Here is a 5,535-nt window from a genome sequence, read left to right as displayed (position 1 = left end):
GCGGCTGCTGCGCTGGTGGCGGGGAGAGCAACGTGCCTGCCACCCTGACTCCCGCTCTCTCCCGCCTGCTCCGAAAAGGGCGTCCCGGCCTGCCCACCTCCCATTTAAGCCGATGCAATAAATAGCAAAGTAATTACAATCTTCTGGACGTGCTAAGAAAGTCCTAACTGTGCACCCTTGGAACCAAAGGAGATCCAACCAGACCTTTATATCTATTATAAGATGCAATTAGCTGTATAAATGGGAGTCGTAGTTAGATCTTAACTTTTCCAAGAGGAAAGACGTACAGAACCTGGAAAACGCGCAGAGAGAGCGGTGTGAGTGGAGGAGAGAATCGCGCAAACTCAGCTTCTCGGCGCCAAAAGGAACTAGCTAGTTTCGGCGGCGTCGGTCCCCATGGTGATGCTGCCCACTTCCGGCGGAACGAACACACCTCCAACCACCCTCCGCAGGGACTGGGTAGCCCGTGGCAACCAGAACGCCGCGCTTTGAAGCAGTGCTCACTGGTCGCTTCAGTTTGGGGGATCCTGCCTGTGAGGCGGCGGCTGCAGGTACCAGTCAGTGGCCCCCAACATGTAAAGACAACTTACCGGCCTTGTGGGGCAAGAGGAGGTGAAAGACCTCACACTCCTTACTTGGCGATCTTGATAACTGTGGCAGTTAAGGGGTTGGAGGGAAAGGGAGCTGTAAGTGGGGGGGAGGAAGACAAGAAGGACGTTAATAACCTGGGCCCTAGGCCCTAGAAACTTGTCCAGATGCCCCCATTCCTCGGCCTAGCCTAGCCCAACTGGACCTACAAGGCAGGGCTCATGTTAAGAGGAAAGGGCGACATCCCATGTTTGTGGGTTGGGAGACTTAATACTGTTACCATGGCAGTACTCCCCAAAATTGATTAACAGATACAACACAACCCCTATCAAAATTTAAGCGGACTTCTTTGCAAAATTAGACAATTTGATAAAATTTGTATGGAAATTTAAGTAACTCGAAGTAGCCAAAACGGTATTTAAAAAGAATAACAAAGTTGGAGGACTCACACTTCATGATTTCAAAACTTACTACAAAGCTACAGTAATCAAGACATATAGACGTGCAGTATTGGTATGAAATAGACATAAAGATCAATGGAATAGAACTGAGAGTACAGAAATGAACCCTCGTATTTATTGATTTTTGACAAGAGTGCCATAACTATTCATTGGGGAAAGAATAGTTAATAAAAAGTGTTGGGGCAACTGGATACTTATGCATAAGAATGAAGCTGGGCCCCTACCTCACACTGTATAGGAAACTGAAAATGGATTTTTTAACCCAGAATGAACCAAAGACCCAAATGTAAGAGCTTAAGCTATAAAACTAACAGAAGTAAACATAGATGTGAATCTTTGTGATCTTGGATTTGGCGATGGTTTCTTAGATGTAACACCAAAAGCACAGGTGATAAAAGAAAAAAATAGATAAACTGGACATTATCAAAGTTTAAAACTTTTGTGTGTCAAAGAACACCATCAAGAAAGTGAAGAAACGATCCACAGAATGGGAAAAAATGTTCGGAAATCATGTGTGATAAGGGACATGTATCCAGAATATTTTTAGAACTATTACAAGTAAATGATAAGAACAAATAACATGAAAAAATAGGTAAAGGATCTGATTAGATAAGTCTCCAAAGAAAATATAAAAACGGCCAATAAGCCCATGGAAAAATGTTCTATATCACTACCCATCAGGAAAACACAAATCGAAATCACCATGAGATGCTATTTCACACCCACTAACGTGGCTATTCTGCAAAAGACAGATAACAATGTTGGTGAGGATGTGGGAAAACTAGAACCCTTATACACTGCCGGTGAGAATACAAAATGGCACAGTCACTTTGGAAAACAATCCGGTGATTTCTTCAAATAGTTACAAATAGGGATATCATATGACCCAACGATTCCACTGTTAGTTCTATACTCAACGGAAATGAAATATATGCCTGTTCCTTATGTGAGTGATGGGCCATGTGCACCCCTCTTGTGCTGCCGATGAAGGGCTCCATTCCTGGTGGGATATAGTAGTGGGGTTGGCCTGGTGCCATATATTGCACATGCTTTAAGCAAAACAAAGGGGTATACACACTGAGTCTGAAACAAGTCAGTTATTAACATGGATTTATTTTTGTAAGCCTAGGTAAAATATAAATGTTATATTTAATATCAGTAACTCAAAAGATGTCTGTTTTGCTTAAACCAACACACTTACACTAACTTTTACTTACTAGAGATTAATTTTAGATCATGTGATCTTGAAAAGCATTTGAGTTGGTTTCTATATTTCGGAGAACTTTAGAATATCCCATTGTTATAAGCACCTGTCTTTAAATTAATTTTAACACCGTCCAGAGTTAGAAAATTTTCTCACATTTGCAAAATACCTATATAAACACGCAGAGTCAGACACAAACAGTCATGAAGAAAATTCACTAGTTTGTAAAAGAACAGTTGGATCCAAATTTTGTTTGGGAGGCATTTACAATTTATATCTGTCCTTGACAAGTCAAGTTCCAAATAACCTTCCCCTTTTTAATGTAAGGACAGCCATTTTTAATACCTAAAAGAATTGGATTGATACTTAAATGACATCGTCAGTTCATCTATTTATCTAAATCCTTGTTTCGAAGCTTCGAAAGACCAAATAAATATATGCTTTCCATTCATTCTGCCTAATTTTATAGTGGCATTTTTCAACTGTGTGCACAAAGATCAATTTAGAAGTATCAAAGGATCCTAATCTCAGCCATCTTAGTATTAATGGGAGGCTGACTGTCCTGGCACTTTTCAGCTTTGGAGGCATGATCTCCCATGTTAATTTAGTTTTTCCTATAAGATCTGTAGAGTCTTAACAAAATTCTAGAGGTAACCAGCCTTTACGTGCACATCTCCAGATGAGCCAAATAAATGCCATGAACATCCCTAAAGAACTTCTTCACACCCTAGAGGGAATTTCTCCTCAGGCAACCCAACAATCACCTAAGAATACTGGAGCAAAGGCCAGCAAGAGCTTACTGGATGTCACTGGAACCATAGCACTTTTCAAGGCACAGCCCCTTTCTTGGGGTGAACGCACTCCAGAGTGCCCTGTGTTTCTCCCTGGGGACCCCGCTGGCCTCTCTGGGATTGGTTGTGACACTGCACTGGATGCCTTGTGGCACCTCTCTCTGCCATTCCAGATTTGGAGATCTGAAACAACTGTCGTCACTCCATTGGTTATTCAGGTTAAGGAAGCAAATGTCCTTTCTTTTTTGGAGCTAAAAGAGTTCCGTCTCTTATTTAACCAGCAAAGAATTTGTTCAGACTCTCAGTAAGCTATCTAATTAAAAGGCTGAAATTAAAAGCAGCCACCCATTTTTCCTTCTCTTTTCCCTGGGTTATCTCACCCCTTATTCCTCTCGAAGATTTTCTAAGAACAGCTCAAATAAAGTCAGGATCCACTACCTAAAACAAGAAGGGTCAGGATTCTGAGAGAAAACTCAACAAAGTTCACCCAATGTGAAGAGGGGAGCCAGTGGGGCACAATGGGCCCTCACTTGTACCCAGAACCAGGTCCTGGCCACAGGGTGGTCAGCTTCTTGGAATCCTGCTGACTACGCCAAGTAAATATTGACAGGAAACATCCAAATCTGTAGAGAATTTTTATAAGAGTTTATTTGAGCCAAATTGATGACAACTGCAGGAAAGCAAAATCTCAAAAGCTTGGGAGAATGACAGTTTTGCAGATTCTTTTATGCATTTGAAATTAAGGAGTGAATGTAAGGAAGATGACACGAAGGTGGGAGAATGCAAGGTGGGGACTGATTTACTGGATAGTCAAGATTATGTGCTCTCTTGAGGACGGTTAAGCTTATTTCAAAGGTATGTTACCTTACATGTACAGAAACAGCGGACAGGGCTCGCTTGGCATAAATCTTTTATTAAAGAAGTTATATGCCTGGAGTGTGACTACCCACCACTACCTGCCCAGTTAGGAATTTATGATCACATCATCCTGTGGTTACTTTCTGTAACACCCCTTTTTCATCCACGATCTCAATTAATTAACAATACTTCATTAATACTAATCTTTGTAGTATAGACAATAAGTTATCAAACAAAGTGTTGCCTGTGGACCCCTTGGGATACCTGAGATACTTTCAGGTGGGCTGCAAGATCAAACCTTTCCATAGTAACATTAGGACATTTTTTTTTTCTGTCTCACCATGTTATTTATACCAAATGGGATAAAATCAATGGTTATTAAAACTGCAGGTGCATTAGCACAAATCTAGCACAAATTACAGTTGCTCTAAACTATACTGGCATTTACCATATTGCTCAGCATTTACATTCACACGCGCACACACACACACGCAAATCCAGACCAACTTAAGAATTTTTTTAACTTTTATTTCATAGGCATAAACTTATGTCTGCAACCCAGCTAGACTTGAAGGGACACGGAAAATCCGGAATGCAATGAACTGCAGTGAAAGCAGAGATTATAGGGTGTTCCAAGCAGGTGGGATGAGGGGTACTCTTGCAAGCTACAGAAGGAATGGTCTGATGGTTGAGATGAAACAATTCAACCTTATTAGAGTTGTCCACATTCAGTAATGATGATGATCTTACTGATCTTTGCCATTTCTCGAACCAAAGTGCTCCATGCCCTCTACAATATTCATGCCTTCTTTTACCCTGCCAAAGACCACGTGCTTGCCATCCAACCACTCAGTTTTGGCAATGCAAATGAAAAGCTGGGAACCTTTTGTGTTGGGTCCGGCACTTGCCATGGACAAGATACCAGGACCTGTATGTTTCAGGATGAAATTCTCATCATCAAATTTCTCCCCGTAGATGGACTTGCCATCCATGCCATTATGATGTGTGAAGTCACCACCCTGGCACATAAATCCCAGAATAATTCTATTAAAACAGGAACCTTTATACCCAAATCCTTTCTCCTTGTACTGCTGTCTTTGGAACTTGGTCTGCAAACAGCTCGAAGGAGGCATGGCCCAAAGGCTCACTGTTGATGGTGATATCAAAGAACATGGTTGGGTTGACCATGCTGGGCATGAGTGGCTCTGGGGTGGTGGCTTCTGCAAAGCCAAGAATATTTTTGATGAAGCAAAAAAATTAAATAATTTTATTAAATCTCAATCCTGGAAAAGTTATCTGTCATTGTAATATTATGTATGATGAAGCGAGAAGCACAAAGCATTACTGCATACCACGGTGCAAGAGTTTTATTGAGGAAAAGTACCTCTACAATTGTTTGAGTTGTGAGCTGAACTAGCCACTTGTGTCATGGAACACTATTTTTATCTGAAAAAAACAACTGCAGTTATTCAGATTTGGCAGACGTTTTTTGAAAAATGAACTGAGACCATCACTTCAAACAAAATAATTGATGGTATTTGTTGCCAACGAGAATACTAGAGCTTTCACACACACAGTCATTGTCAACAAAATCCACGCATAGTCAAGTGGTAAAAGCAGCACATTTGAGTCT

General features: G+C 41.1%; 1 pseudogene; it reads right to left on the bottom strand.

The window, feature by feature from the left end:
* Positions 1–4,614: 4,614 nt before the first annotated feature.
* LOC107520840 lies at positions 4,615–5,099 on the bottom strand (annotated as a pseudogene).
* Between the last annotated feature and the right edge of the window lie 436 nt (positions 5,100–5,535).

Source organism: Rousettus aegyptiacus, unplaced genomic scaffold, assembly GCF_014176215.1.
Source record: "Rousettus aegyptiacus isolate mRouAeg1 unplaced genomic scaffold, mRouAeg1.p scaffold_m13_p_12, whole genome shotgun sequence".
Taxonomy (NCBI): Eukaryota; Metazoa; Chordata; class Mammalia; order Chiroptera; family Pteropodidae; genus Rousettus; species Rousettus aegyptiacus.
The sequence above is the reverse complement of the archived record's forward strand: the minus strand, read 5'-3'. Positions and strand labels throughout refer to the sequence as shown.